Source organism: Xiphophorus couchianus, chromosome 14 (assembly GCF_001444195.1).
Source record: "Xiphophorus couchianus chromosome 14, X_couchianus-1.0, whole genome shotgun sequence".
NCBI classification, from domain to species: domain Eukaryota; kingdom Metazoa; phylum Chordata; class Actinopteri; order Cyprinodontiformes; family Poeciliidae; genus Xiphophorus; species Xiphophorus couchianus.
This window is the reverse complement of record NC_040241.1, coordinates 14,656,542-14,673,149: the sequence shown is the minus strand read 5'-3', so window position 1 is coordinate 14,673,149 and position 16,608 is coordinate 14,656,542. Positions and strand designations below refer to the sequence as shown.

Here is a 16,608-nt window from a genome sequence, read left to right as displayed (position 1 = left end):
ACTTCATTAGTGTTACAGCTTGTATCTGGTCATAAGTACTTTTTTGAATTTGATTATGTTTACAGACATTTCTTTAGTGAGAAAACTGCTAAAAGTAGAAACCTTCCATACCATCTTTATAGAAAATGTTCTGCATCAAAATTGACATTGAAATTGTCAATATTTTAAGGTCTTTGCAATCTGCAGCCCTTATCTTTTCTCTGTCTAGCATTAACCATCCCAGCAGCTCTTGCATATGCTTGCTGCTATCTCACGAGGAGAGCCACAGAGTTGGAGTAATTCAAACATTCTTCAAACTGCAATTTATTTTCCTAGGGTTGTAATTATGGTCTATTAAAATGCAAATGATGTCAATGGCAGAGCAGCATTAATCACTCACTGTCTGTTTATGGGCAGTTCAGCCACATGAGAGGGGGAGTCACACTGTGGAGATGAGGATGAACAGAGATCTTCTATCTCTGATGCTTTCAATAAAGCTACCTCTCAGAGAAAGGCATGCATTTTGCCCAAAGGAATAGAAATAAACTTTTGTTGTATAATGGAAATGATATTTAAAATTTTGCATACTTTTTGAGTTCTTCTATTGCACACTTCTGCAGCAATTAAATGAAAGTGAGCGTGGACTGTTTTAGAGCTGAAATCAACACCACAGTAGCGTGAACCTCAAGCAAATTTAAATATTTTATAATAATGTCTTCTTTTTTAATCATTTTTGCTCATCAGTGGTTTTTGTCGTGGAACTCTGCCATGCGGGCCTTATTTGTCTCTTTCTTACTGTGAACTCTGACAATAACTGAGGCAAGTGAGGCCAGCAGCTCTTTGGACGTTGTTGTGTGTCTTTTATGACTTGTTGGATGAGTCATTGACGAGCTCTTGGGGTAATTTTGGTGGGAAGGTTCACCACTGTTCCATATTTAGCACTTTGTGGATAATGGCTCGCATTGTGGTTCGCTAGAGTCCCAAAACTTTAGAAATTACTTTGTAAACCTTTCAAGACTGATAGATCTCAATTATTTTTGTTATTTGTTCCTGAATTTCTCTGGATCTTGACATGATGTCTAGCATTTCAGGGCCTTTGTTGTACTTCACTTTACCATGCAGGTCCTATTTAAGTAATGTCTTGATGAGAAGGGGTATAGCAGTAGCACATCAGACATGGAAGTTTGAGTTTGCCTCTTTTTTTTCAGAAAAATGAAATAAATACATTTCTGAATTACATTTTTTTGTCAATTATTCATTCCTTACAGCTAGACTGGGCTTGCCACAGAAAGCTTTTAAATCCATGGCTACAATGCTTGTTTGCTAGGTCTTCAAGCTGTTGCTCTCAAATACTTATTTTAACAACCTCAAAAGTAACTCATGCTATCATAAATTCACAGGAAAATAAATTAATGCAATTATTATGAAATACAAGCCTGAGCACAGCTGAAAATGACAATTTGTAATAACAATGATCCAATAAACCGTTTAATAGATACTTGTTTAAAATGATCTCAAATGTTCACAATCATGTGCCTGTTGCATTTTTTAAATGAAACTTCTATTAGTCTTTTATAGATTAACTTTATTTTATAAAATAAAGTTAACAATTTTACTATCAATGTTTTATGCTTGTATGCATATACAGCCAGAAGCAGGATTGGTTTTACTCAAAAGTCCAAAAATTACAAAATTACATATCATTTCCTGTTCTTCTTTACATAGGCAAAAAATGTGCAATATGGGTGCTTTCAATATGTTGTCTCATCAGATTCTGAATTAGAACCTTTTTGCATTCTTGAATGGGAAATATTTTGACACGCGCTATTTTTCTGTACCCCCATCATTTTGTATTGTACATTACATCAGGCTACACAAGGATTAAAGCTTATCTGTAGCAGTGTTTACCATATGCTGTGACAAAACCTCATGTCCCGCTTATCAGAAGGTTACGCTGGCGATGAGACACTTTGTTGCCTGTTAATAATGATGATAAAAAAAAAACTGTGAAGTGTTCACAAGTATGGAGAGAATCTTGACTAGGAAGATTCAAAATTTATCCAAACATTGAATGGAAAAGGATTGCAGATTTTTGTTCAGATACTAGCAGAAAAATTCGATATTACTTTGTCTGATGAGCAGAAAATCTATTTAGACAAGTTTGAAAGAAACACATGCTATGATGGCACCGCATGTGTTATACTTCTGCTCAATTAGAAAATAATGTAGTGGCCACATTTTATAATCAATAGTTTCAACATGTGGAATTAATAAATAAGAATTTCTTCAGATCGATGCAGCCATACCTCCTGTGTCCGCTAATTTTCACATTACAAGCTGTTTGTAATAATACAGGAAGTGACTGGACGCACACTGTGTAGTATGTTTTGATCCGAAGAAAAGATCTGTCCCTACGGGCGATGTCTCCGGTCCCGTTGATAAATTAATCTTTCCGGCTGTCCCCGTGGGAGCAACCCAGAGAGAGAGAGAAAGAAAGACATCGACTTTTCATTAAGGCGATCACTGCATTGGAAATTGAATTTATTTTGGACTTAAGAACATAACAGAGCTAGTTGCTAGTCAGCCTGAGGGCCACAGAGGAATGCCGATACACAGAAAAGCAAATGTTTTGCTTGACTAATAACCCTCCTCTCCCCCTGCAGTGAAATACATACAAGATGTCAAAAAGCAACGTGAAAATTAAAGACTGCTAGCGTTATTTGCAACCCATATTGGCCGCAGACTGCTACAGTTGTTTCTTCCAGTGTACCTAATGCTGTTTACCTAGTTAAAATGATGATTGCAGCCTTGGGCACACAGCCTCACAAATAAAGAGTGCAGTGTCTGAATACGTTAAAACTTGTCGGCACCCATGTAGTCTTTGCTGGATCATAGCCTCGGGGTTTATATATGGATTGTTGCAATGCCAACTGTTAGAAGGAGAAATATGATGTTTTGTTTTTAAAATAGGATATTTTAGTTCTATTCTGCTCATGATATTTCATATTCACAAGATATTAGGTTTTTCCTGCTCCTCAGTTCATAAATATTAATGTATCTTTTGAATTCATGGTATCTTTTGGATTATGGCTCAATTCTTAACTCTCTCCTTCCTGGTAACGTTTTAGTTGTTCACCTCGGAACACTCAGTTTGCCCCAGTCGTTGAGAATAACAGATGGGGATAACAGACAGATAGAGCTGTCTGCAACTTGAAACAAAGTTTTTCAGGGGTAGGTGTTAGAGATTTTTTGGTATTATCATTTTATTCTTACTCTAGTTCACCTTAAGTCTATAGATCTTAGTGATTTTCTGTTTAAAGTGTTTTTCTGTTTAAAGTGTTCTCTTCTTTAAATGACCTGGAGGTCACTACTGTCTGTTCAACTTTACGAGAAATAGATAACACTGAGTTTCTCAGACTTTAAACCCTTTTGCAAGAACACCTCCTAATTTAATCAGTCGTATATTGTTTTCTTGACAGTATTGACCGAGATTTGAACCGGGCTCAGACCTTTGATCAGATATCACATCTGGACCTGGGTTGTTAGATGTTTGGGTTAGAAGCTTTACGACCTCTGTTGTTTTTCCTGACTGCCCCCTTGCCTGTCCTTCTTTGACAATAAAAACAGGAGTTTTTGTGAGGGCAGCCCAGAATGCTCTGTGGATTCCTCGGAGGAAAGGTTCTCAGAGCCTTCTCCTTTTGCAAAAGCTCTACATAAAATTCATATACGTTGTCTGTGGTTCTTTCTTTTATTTAGGTTCGAAAGGAAAATACCTATCAGTAGGAGTTGGAATGAGCTGGCTACAAATACACTTGCAAAGGTAATTGTGAGAAAAATGACCTCATAATGTAATAATAAGTATTATTACATTAAAAAAAGTCTACTTTTATGTCTTCTTATTGCATTGTTTTTGGATTCCTTGTCAAGTCCTTAAAGCAATCAGAAAATGAGGAAAGTCTGCTATTCATTCTCCATTAATAACAGACTCCTGATGTGTTTTCTTTTTTGAGAAATCAATAAGATCAATAAGATAAAAATGTGTAAATTTCACATATTGTTTAACAATAGAATACTTAATTATTTATATTGCACCAAGATTTGATTTAATATGATTCCTGGTCTTGCTTGCAAAAGCAGACTTGAGGGAATATTACTTCTGATCTAACAAAAATAGACCGATATAACGTTGCTTTCGCTCTGCAGGCAATAAATGGATCACAGAAATGCACTTAAACATTTGGAGGCACCAACATTTAGGGAGGACAAAAACAAAACAAAACAAAAACACTTGGCAAAAAATTACTTGCATCGTTATTGCACATTTGACCTTATTGTATGGTATCCAATTCTTTTATCATTTTTTTTTTTTTTCTGTTTAACTGTAACTTGTTGCTGATACAGCTGGATTTAAAAAAATATATATATTTCTATTCAGACCGAATGGTTTACGTGACAGCACTTCCATGTTGGCTTGCATTTAAAAACAAATCAGCAATGAATGATGAAGTTTGGGCTTCTTGAAGGGTTGTCCCATAAAGTCTTAACCTCTTCCGTCAAGACTTCAAATGTTTATGGGGGCAGGATGGGTGAACGTAGGAATAACACTTGCACATGAGGTTTGCCCATCATTCAAGAAAAGTCTGAGATGTCCTATGAAACAGATTATGTTGTTAAGACGGTATATAATCATCCTCTTACAATTGAATTTAGTGTTATTTATAGACCATTGAATTACCACGGTTCAGTGAAAATCAAGGGTCACTCTCCAGCACTGCACCTTCCACCTAAGCTTTTCCACTTGCTGTAAATTTCATCAAGGTGAGCTAAAGTGTTTACCCCATTAATTTATTTCTGCTAAAGCTAGAGCGCTGACCCATAAAATGAGCTAAGATAATACTGACCTTAACATGGTCTTCTGCACATGGAGGTAATTGCTAAGGCTCCAGATCAATCAATATTGACTTGGCCATTTTTCCTCCCTGCCTTTTCCTCTCTCCCACCTACTGACGCTGGAGCTGAATGTGGAAAATTGGCTTCAGACGGATGGAGAACACATCCCTGATAGTTTAACCTTTATCTCACCAACATGTTCACTTATCTGTACAATTATAGATTTTGCCAGTCAAGCTGTTTCACACAAAATCTGTTGAGTGTTAAAAGACGCAGGGGGACTACAGGCTAGGCTAATTGTGAACAGTGTGTGTCAGCTGAATTTTAGCCAGAAAAACTGATATTACCATATGATTTGCTGACAGACACCGTCATACTAGTATGAGGTTTTGCGTCCTTTTGCACATGTCATAATGGGATTGACATAAATAAAGGGCAAAAAAATATATACTTGGGCAACAAATCAATGAGAAAACAAGCATGAAGACATAGTCACAAAATTTGCACACACTCCCTGACGCTACAATCTCTGCACACTTGAAGGCATTTGATTCCTTTTTAATTTTTCCAGGCAGGGAGACAGACTTTAGCAGGCATTTCCATCTCGACTTGATAAATCTCACAATCTTCTCTTCCTCGCCACACTGCAGTAATTTATTTTCTATCTCTCAGAGCTATATTTTGCAGCTAATATGTCATTTTTCTCCCCTACAACCTGACAACGGATGCCATAAGGGATGATAAAAATTGTGAAACCTTTGCACTCTCCAAACAAAATGTACCTGTAGGGCTTCCTTTCTGCCCTCCTGTTTTTGTAAAGAAATACGGATTCCACAGGCGCTTGAACTACATTTCACACAATTTGGGAATAATTAACTTTGCCTGATAGTTTTGTTTACTCGATTCGGAGAGAAAATGCGTTTACAACCTGCGTCTGATGAAAGCAACACAAAATGATGTGAGTTCCAGTAAATTAGAATATCATTGAAAAGTACATTTGTTCATTTGATTTAATTCAAAATGTGCAAACCATATATCATACAGATTTATTACACACGTAATGAAAAAGTGTTCTTTTCTTTTAATTTTTATTACAAATATTATAATTATGGTGCACTGTTAACGATAACCAAATTCTATTTTGTAGGAAACAAGAATCATACATAAGAGTAAAGAAAAAAAAAAGTGATGTCAAAACATGTTTACTGTTTAATTTTCAAAAGAAACAGATCGGTTAGATGCGTTTTCATACCCAGATGAACTGCGGTTCAGGATCGTAAGAAGCAAATTATAGGTATACGGAATTTTACAGAAACTATGATCTCACTGATTTACAGAGCCAGCTTGTACGAAAACCAATTTATGTTTGGTGAGTGACGGGAAAGCAGTACCCTTCTGGCTATTCAACTCGCCCTTAATTTAAATTCGATAAGATTTCTTTTGGAGACATTGTCAGGCTGATGTAAATTTCAGCGGCAGAACGAGCGCACCGCTGGCTTAACTTTGATGAGGTGCTAATATCTAATATCAAAAAGCAGATAAAACTCTTATTAGCCCCACTGGTCTTGCTGGAGTGGAAACTTATTACAAAGAGGAGATGAGATGAAAGCAGATGAAGTAATAAGAGCGCCGAGGGCTTTGTTACATGTCCTTAAGCTCTCTGATGGGGTCAATTTAATTTTGGGACCTAAACGCCGAGGGTTTACACATGCAGACAAGCTCACATTGTCTGAGAGATCTAATTTGAACTCTCATGCTGTGCAGACAGCAACATCTGGGGGATTACAGTGTCTCGAGCCAGAGGGAGTTTGATAATCGCATGTCATTTTTGGAGTTATGTGACCCTGCCAGCTTTGGCTGTTTCCGAAGGTCTTCAATTCCATCAAATGTTTGCGAGATAAGTTGGCTGTATTCATTTCAAGAACTGTTTTTTATTTATTTTTTTTATGGGGATGGGCCGCAGTGACTGTCTTTGCCTCGTACTGTTAAAAAGACGATTCATTTACAAGTTATGATGAAAAGACCGAATCTCTAACTGCAGAAGTATGGAAAACAGAGTATTACCTTTTTTGAAAATGTGAACACTTAAACAAGTAGATCTAAAAAAAAGTCCCCGTTCTGATTTGCTAAGATTGGGATAAAATTGCAGTCAGTTATATAAGATATGAGCTGACTGTAGACACAAAAAGCAAGAAGTCTTAAACTTGATTTAGGGGGTGGGCTTTTATTATCGATATTAGTTAATTACCAAAAGTCTGTGCTTCCATAGACAATATAATAATAATATGGTTTACAATAATCTGTTCTGAAAAATATAGGTTATAAGTTTGGTTTAAAGTAGTTTTGATTTTTGTTTTAATTAAAAATCCAAAAGGATTTTTCCACCATACCACTTCTGTAGTTTAAAGAACATTAACATGATGCCTGAGAAAGTATCAAAAGACCCAAAGAAAGTGCCTACCTACAATAAGTAGGTAGGCAAGTTCAGATATACAACATCCCAAAAGATGCAATAAAAAGCATGGAGCATAGAATGATGCAGTGGTGCCCATTTCCCACCTGTTGCTGTGCACTGCTACTCAGCTGGCAGGAAGAAGCTGCTAGACCTTCCCATCAAAACAAGAAAGATAAAGGCAGTTTATTTTTTTCAGGATGCTTTGGAAGCTACAAAGGGGCACAACCAATTACTTTTATAAAGGTAACTTCATTTTAAAACTACAACTGACAAACTACAGGTATCAGGTCTGCTAAACAGCAGCCTGCAGGCTGGTGAGCAGATAGCATGACTAGTTAACTTTACACTCATGCTGATCTATAATTAGCAGAACTCTAAAAATATCATAAATGATGCACATGAAGCACTTACAGGAAATAATTAACTCAAAGGGTTCACATTTGTTCAGCTTATCTGATAACCAAAAAAATCTAAGAACTTTGTTATGGATAACATAACAAAGTTCACAAAACAAGAACCCTTGTGGGGGATTTAAACTCGGGTAACTGTGTCTGTGGGGAACTTCCTTTCTTTAACCACTAGACTTCACAACTGTAGGGATGGAGGGCACTTCTAGCTTAAGGGTCTGAGATGGGCTTGATCATGTGCTATAAAAAGGTTCTCCGATTGGCTGCAACTAATTCCCATTTCATAAGATGCCTCATTTAATAACAACTTAATACAGATAGAATGAAATAAAGCAGGGGTCTCAAACTCCAGTCCTTGAGGGCTGCAGTCCTGCAACTTTTAGATGTGCCTCTGCTGCACCACACCTGAATAGAATAATTAGGTCATTAGCAAGGCTGGGAGAACTGATCTACACAAGGAGGAGGTAATTAAGCCATTTCATTCCAGTGTTTTGTACCTGTGGCACATCTAAAAACTGTGGGTCTGCAGCCCTCAAGGACTGGAGTTTTAGACCTCTGTAATAAAGGGTTAGACATAAACCTAGGGTTTCCAGTTCATCATGTGGAAAGAACTATGTTGAATATTGCCCTAAGTCACTGGTTTTACATATCTACATGCAAATGCAGCCTGACATGTACAGTAGTGCAGTAAAAGAAACAAAAAAAAAAAAAAAAACCTGGGTTTGCTGAAAGCACACAGTAAGCACAGCGCTTGTACATCACCGATCGATGCTCTGGACCAAGAGAAATGAGCTTTTGGCTCCGTGGGTGAGGGACAGCGTCAATATAAAACATCCACTCTAAAAACAAGTCGGAAAACACCTTCACTTCGTGCACTGTGTCCCATTGATTTCTCTTCAGCTCCACAGCGATTCTGCAGCATTTAGACATTTAACTCCCTTTCAAGGAAAGTCATTACACGGTGGAGCGTTTAATTAAGCAGCCGCAGCGGTGCAATCTGAATGATTCACTGTCTAAATGTGGATCAACTTAGCATATTTGTGCCTCTGCAGTCCTTAAAGCTGATTCTCAGATGTGAGATTTATGGCAAAATGCCCCCTCTTTAGCTTTCGGTTTCGAATAGCATTTTTAACATTTAGCAGCACACACACTCTATGTACTGTAATAGTTAATTAAGAATCTGCAAAGATTTGGAGTAGAAGATGCAAGGTATTCACAGTTGACCTGTTTCTAGCAAACCTAGATTTTAGGGGCATGGTCGCAGCTGTGTCTGAGGAGATGTTCTCTCCTCTTTATCCCTCTGTGAACAGGGGCCACAGTTTAATATGTGTGGATGAAGCTTGTGTGCACTTGGATTGACTTTTCCCAGAGGAGATGAGCGTTAGTGACATTAAAATTCAGCTTGACGTAGCTTCCATAATGAACTTCAGCAACGACACTTTAAAGGTGCTACCTTGTCACACTTTATCAGCCCTTTTAACTTAATGCCTACCACGGAGCAAAAAACCTTCAGTAGCGGTATTAGAATTGGTGCAGTTAGTGCTTTGGGCTGTGTAGGCAGTGTGGAGAGACTATATAAATTGTTTAAGCTCTTAAATCCTGAGTTGCCTATACAGACACATGACTGTATGCATTTGGTGAAGGGTGGCTTTTAACAACTGCAGACACCTAACATACAGTCACGTTCAATAACTTCGAGCATGGGTTCCGACGAGGCTCGTTTGTCAGATAAAAAGTACCTTTTTGAAGTCAACAAGATCTAAGCAGGTTTTAAGCATATTTTTACTACGCCCACATTTCTGCATTAAGAATGTCTTCTATTGGTCAGATCAAATATTCTAATATTAAATTACATTTTGCCATTAGCTGCAAGCAAGAAATCCTCATTATTAACGCAGATGGAAGCTATAAAACATCAGAGTGTGTGTAATTATTCTATACAATGTGTTTCACTTGTGAGCTGAGATACATATAAACTTTTCCTTTACATTCCAATTTATTCAATTTGACTGTATCTGATGCGTGTACACTAGAGATGCACTGAGCAATCGTCCGGTGACAAGAATTGGAGGATTTTTCCCTGACCAGTGCTCAGCTGTCAAAGGTGAATGCACAATACCAAACTTTAACATGAACATTCCTATAATTCTTAAATCACTCTTTGGTGTGGAAGTTGTTACACAGAGAAGAATGCTTTAACTGTGCCATTTCTTTCTCTTTGACATGTTGAATCAGCGTTTCATTCAGACTGCAAGACGGCGCGAGAGAGCAAGACCTTCAGTAGATCCCAGGAAGACTGAACGGCGTATAGTAAAGTTACACTGTTTATCGCCTTGCCAACCTCTGTGTTACAGGAAATGTATTAGAAACATTGAATTAAGGTGAACATCTACACTCTCAAATAAAGTGTATTGATACACTTTACACGCATATTGATGATGTTTAGCAACTCAGAACGTCATCAGCCTGATGCAACTTACTTAAATACTACCAGCAAAACATTTCCAACATATTTGTTCAATGTTTGGAAAGCCAGGAGAGCGTTGTTGAGAGGCAGACAGAAAGCAAGATTAGTTGAAACAAAGCCAGCAAGAAACGGATCTAAGAAAGTACAGAACACAACAAACTCCCCTGACAGTTTTCACACAAATTCATCCAGAATATTTTAATCCTGTGCAATTTCAGCATGTTTTATTCAAACAGACAAACCCTGTCTTACAGTGAAACTTGAGGCATTTCCATTAAAAAAAAAAAAAAATGTTTCAAAAACTTGAACTCTGACATTCAAAACTCAGACTACATGTGTTAATCAAAGTCAAAACTTAATCCAGGCCTGATAAGATGCTCCATTTAACAAACTCGTCTTTAGCGGGAGGGGGCCCGATCAGGTGAAATGAAGAGGAACTGATTGCTTGTGGTGATTGTGCTGATTGCATTTTAAATTTAAAAACTTTTTTTTCCCCCCTCGAGCGTGCAGTCCCAAACAGCCGTGGCTCACAATGAAATCCCGATGAAATGCCACCATCTCTAAATCTCAGCACACTGTCACATCTGGTAATCTGTCTATTTATTGATAAGTAAAGGCACGGCAGAATTTATTTATTTAAATATTGGAAAAAGTGGCAGCAGAGACTTGCTGTTTGCAGAGCCTAATGCTTTTTTTTTTTTTACTTTCACTGGTGAAAGTTATGAAAGTTATACTAAAACAGAATTATGCCAGACAGATAAATAAAGCAAATGCTGATTGTGTTGCATTGTGTAATCAGTGAAAAGCAATTTTCACACTATGCTGTTTGTATATTGCCTGAGCAGCACTGTTCATCAACAAAATCCTGATTTTGCAAGGACAGAGAGTTTAGCATTTCTGACTCTGAGTGCAACCAGATTTCAGAATGTCTAGGATCTACAACGCAACCCCCCCTCTAGTCAAAGCATGGACGATTGTGCAACAAATGTCACACAGATGACATTTGGAAATATTAAAGTAGACCAGCAGGCACTGAATTAAGTATTCCTCAGTAAAAGGCTTTTTTTGGGGTCATATCTTTTGGCTCTGCTGAGGGAGGTGGATCATGTGGAGTTTTTCACAGTAGCTGACAGGTATTGTTTAAAAAAAATATCAGTAAGAATGACAAAGAATGAAATAATGATAATATGGGTGAGACGCCAAGCCTGACTGTTTTTATTTCAACACTGAACTGAGCCCAAGCCGAGTGGGCATTCAGAAACATCACACTTACAGAATAAGTAACCGTGTGTTAAGGCAGGAACACACAGGGAGTGAGAGTAATCTGTGATATCAAACCGATGTAAAACCTATTTCAGATGCACAAATACGAGACTCACAAATCATGTTCTTTGGCTTGTTGCAGCCTGGTGGGTTTAATATTCAGGGACAGTTATCCATTTAAGACTGGAAAATCACTCCTTTAATGCGCTTCATATTCATTTTAAGCAACCTAACATTCCGCAGAGGTTTAACACTCAAAACACAGTCGGCACCGAGCTTTCATATAGCTGTGTGCTACACTCACAACATCGTTCACATAACAGATTTTCCATCATTTAGTAAAAGTTGCGTATGGACAAAAAGAATCACGGACCACGATCCGAATGATTCTCTGCGTTTGTGTTTTAGATGACATCAGGCACACAATATGGCTAAAATATGTCATCACTTAAGAAGACATTTGCCTGAAATTTGTGGCCACCGTTAATCATTTTAGTATGCAAAGCGCAGTAGTGTGCAAAGAATTATGAGTGCTGACAGTCAATTTTGGTCAGTGAATATAGCAACTTTTCATATTTAACATCCTGCCAGCAGTCACTAATGAGCATCGACTGAGCAACTTGCAAACATTAAGCGTGTCCTTTTTTTAAAATGATTTTTAAATGTGAGGTTCAAACATTTTCTGTAACATTCTAGTTCAACCTGTAGATTAAATACTGGTTCAGCAAATGTTGGCTCTCTGCCTGTTTTTAAATTTGCTTGATGAACACGAGCTGCTTTTATTCATGCCATATGGATACATTTGACACAGACCTTTAAACATTTAAAGCTTTCTCCCTGTATAATTTTTTCATGGCATCTTTTCTTTTAGATTAATTTCTAGGTATGTCACAAACTAATCAAACGACAGAACCTGCATGTACTATATGAGCCACAAATCCTATTACAAAGAAAAAGAAGCGTCTTAAACTTTAAACAGCTGCAGATATGATTAGTCATCAACGAATTATTCAATCCTAACTTAAAACAATAATTTTGTAGCAAAACCATAAGTAACCAGTAGCTTATAATAACAAATCAAAGACCTTTTATCCTACACTACACCAGCTGATTTATATCTACTAGCAGGAAGTCACTCAGACTTATTTTGGTTTGATCTGGGATCATAATGTGTCTCATCACCCAGTCCAAAAAAATATCAGGACCAAAACAAATGGAAATAAAGTGTAATTGAAAGACTTAAATATATACAAATTAATATAACAGACTTATGTTCATTTTTCTAATTCATGAGTAAATACTGAATTATTACAATAAAAAATAACTACGTAGCCTCTGTGTTGACAAAATGTTTTATGGATTCAAAATGACAGCAGCAAGGAAAAAAATGAACTGGTGAAAAATATTAAAAACTAAGACTCAAACCCCTGAGGTCAATGGAGCTCTAAAATATTCAAAAAGTCAATTCCGTCTTCATTTACATGTCCTCATCGCAGCTAATGAGTAAATGAGTCTTAATATTCATTAGACGATGACACACACTTAAAGATAAACCACACAGACAGGAAGAAGGGAGGCCTACCTTGAGGTTGAAGGTGTGAAAGTCATGGAACATTCTCTCTCCTGAGACCTGTGACAGAGCGAGGGGATGAGACGTCAGTCATGATTAGGCCAAAGCGCAATTACAGAGCAACTCCTCTGACAGTGATTGATCAATGAGCAACTCCTTTAATGAAGACAAGGACTCCAGGTCTTCCAGGAGCAAATTGGCAAAAGTGAGAGGTGGGGACGGTGTCCCAGACTGCTAAGGCGCTAAGAGGATCATCCTGTCTGCAGAGGAACAGGGATTGATAGCAATACAGTATACACAAGTGGCTGATTGACTACACCTGAAATGCGGTTGGCTCTATTACAAGTTGCATGATAGTTTTGTCCATCACAGCCACACTTTCTCAGCACAACACAGTTCAGGATTTCAAATGAAAAGTTTGTCTAAATGTTCTTCAAATCCAAGATATATTTGTGAGGTCAATCGGGAGCAAATAAGGAGTTTGGAAACTTGTTGTACATTTGGCTTTTAAATGGGTCAGATGAATGGCTTTTAATGCAGTTTTCTTCAAAAAGTCCGACAAGATCAATAAAGCAGGTGTAGATGAAGAAATACAAGAATGCATCATTAAATAAACCAACCCAACAGAGCCAACCGGAAATTACTAACATGTGTAAAAATTTCTCCACTAGCCCAAAATAGAGAGAAAACAGATCATTAGGCAAAAGTGAATTTAAATAGTTACATAATTAATCACAAATATCTTTCAGTTTTAGCAACAATCCAACCTTGAATTTCAGGATGTTATTTTAGGAAGTATATTTCTTTACAAAACCCCTAAATAGTGTCCCCTCCTGACAGTTCCTATATAGTAAATTCAACCAAAAGCATGTCATAAATTCATATATTACTTCAAGTTAAATGTGTAAACATTTTTATTCGTCTGTGACTTCCTTTTATTCCTGGAGTATAAACATAACGTAACACAAAAGTCCATTTCTTCATGATAGGAAAGAAAAGAGAGCATGTGATTCAAATAAGACAAAACATATATATGAAAATACCAACTTGCACAAATTTGCCCACATCAACAGGCAAAGAAATAATTAAAGAAAATACTGTTGAAAAAAAAAAGTTTCAGCATCGGTCTGTCCACAACTTCAATGAGAAGAAAGTTACAATTTTCCAGTGTGCTATATAACACACAGATGTTCCTCTGCTGTCAAATTTATGAAAATGTTTGGTGCATATTGAAGAAACAGCTGGCAAATAACATTGTTTTCATAAGATGTTGTGCAGATGCTCTATCTTAGCTGAGGAAGTTTTCCTGACGTCGGCATGCTATTTTTGGTTTATTTTCTTTGTATTTGAACAAAGAAAATAATGGACCGTGCACAGCAATGTTACCATACTCAGATAGTCTGGTGACCACTAGGAAAGAAAAAAAACAAAAAAAAAAACAGAATGAGTTGTTGGGCAGCAATCTTGATCCAAATGAGCATCAATAAGAGGAGCAGAGAGGTGGCAGCTTGAAAGAGCTGGAGAAGTTTAATGGGTCAGTCAAAAAGCTGAAAAGTGTCAACATCATCAAGAGCTTAAAAAAAAAAACAAGATTGAAGCAATTGCTTCAAAATAGTCTAGTGTTACATTAAGTGCAAGGTTTTAGTCCTGTAGTCAGTGTTGTATACAACTAAGTAATATAGTTCAGCATGAGTTTCTATGTAAAATCAATACAAAAATAGGTGTTTTGGATGTACAACAGGGATCAGGGTGAAAGCTGTTTCCAGATTCTGATCCTCTGAGCTACTCTAACGCTGTTTGCAGAAAGAAAAAAAAAAACAAAAAAAACTGTGAGCACAAGAGGCCTTTAAACATGACTGCCTGCCTGAGTTGCACTGTCACAGCCTCATTGTTGAAGCACCAGAGACCAACGAAATCAGGCCCTAGAGGCAGAAGCTTCATATGCCACAGCGTTTATATTTTTTTTTCCCCAACAAAAATCTGGGCTGTCTTGCGGTTTGACCTAACAGAAGGAGGGACACATTTGCTTTCTGCTCGATTCAAGAAGTGCACGCGGGTGAGGGCAGCACTTGCCAAAAACAGCCTACCCTTCGAGCGAAGCATCTGACTGGTGTTCCAACTTCTTCCCTTGGCAAAACTTCACAGTCAAAAGACACATGCAAATTACTAATTAATGATTTATCTTGTTTAATGTTATATTTGTGTTTTTGTTAATTTAACCCCCCTTCATATAAAAGAATAAGACTGAAAAAGAGCCATTGTGAATGGGCTCTTTGTGGCTGGGTTTATATTGAATATAATTATATTCATATGTGAAACACTTTAAATTCCACCGCCTTGTAGGAGCTAAACAAGTAAAGTTTGACCTATAAACAGACAAAAAAACAACAATTTAATTTCAGTGATTTTAAAAGTAACCATAAATCTTTATGTTCACATTTTATTTAAATGATGCTCCAAACTGTGCTCAATGTGCCTAGCGTTTGTGTCAAAAAGACAGTTGTGACTTTTTCTGATACTTTTTCGCAAGTATTTTACTTGTGGTAACCAACACTCGTTTATTCATCAAACCTGTTTGAGTGCCAACGCTGTCGCATTGCTCGATGGTCACCATTAATATTATTATGGGCGCCATTTGCAAAACTCCACACTTAGTTTTGCTTTTAGTTGACTATTTAAAAAAAACAACAGCTTTCAAAAGTAATAAGAAGTCAGTTCAAATAATGAGGACTTCTTTAAAAGGTTTAAACTTTGCCCATCAAAGAGGTATATGAGGGTCAGATAATCAGCACAAGCACCATCTGTAGCTGAAAATGTCATTTCCACGTTAGACTGTAAAAACTCTGTTTGCTATTGTAATATTGTCATTTGGTTTTATTCATGCTCGAAATGATGTTTGTAATTCATGTTTGTGGTTCTGATTGTCAATACAAATCAGAGAGCGGCTTGTCAGGACTGCAAGTAATGATCACAAGTGCAGTTTGCTGTTGGAAACATTGCAAATAAACCAAGTTGGTCGTATCAGGAGATTGTATTGCTGGGACACTAAGATAAACAGTGTGATTTGCATAGCTATACCCGCTCTCTGTGTCGTAATGCTCAATAGAAATTCCTAATGTAACAGAAGGAGGGTGAAATATGTACTGTAGAGATGTTTACAGTAATAATTATATGGCACCAAGATGGCTCTCTGGCTGTGGAAAACAAGCTGTGCACTGGACAATATTTTCAGTAGTGTTATTCATCTCCAGCTCACTTCGAAGACAATTCACAGTCCACAAATCATGTTCTCACACTGTCCGACCTGATGCTCGGATGCAACCTCACTGCTCACATTGTACGTGTGTTGGATCGAGAATGTTTCAGCAACTGGTTTTATATGATCAATCTAATTTGTTTGTATTAAATCATAATTATGACAGAATTGGTAATTGAATCTGAATCTGTGCATAAGATTGGCTTGAGTTGGCTGGAATTTGATTATGTTGATTACGCATTTCTATATTGTAAGGAACAAATTAGACCTGTTTTGAGTTGTAATTGACAACAACATGAAGGGATTAGCGTAACTCTCTGG

At 37.2% G+C, this 16,608-nt stretch overlaps 1 protein-coding gene across 42 annotated transcripts in view; it reads right to left on the bottom strand.

The window, feature by feature from the left end:
* The window catches only part of LOC114157924 (protein tyrosine phosphatase receptor type D), a 455,035-nt gene that overhangs the window by 221,475 nt on the left and 216,952 nt on the right, over positions 1-16,608 (bottom strand). For all 42 annotated transcript variants that reach the window (XM_028039112.1, XM_028039111.1, XM_028039110.1 and 39 more), the window contains one exon: positions 13,044-13,091. The gene's annotated coding sequence lies outside the window, so the exon portion shown is untranslated. The remainder of the gene's footprint in view (positions 1-13,043; positions 13,092-16,608) is intronic.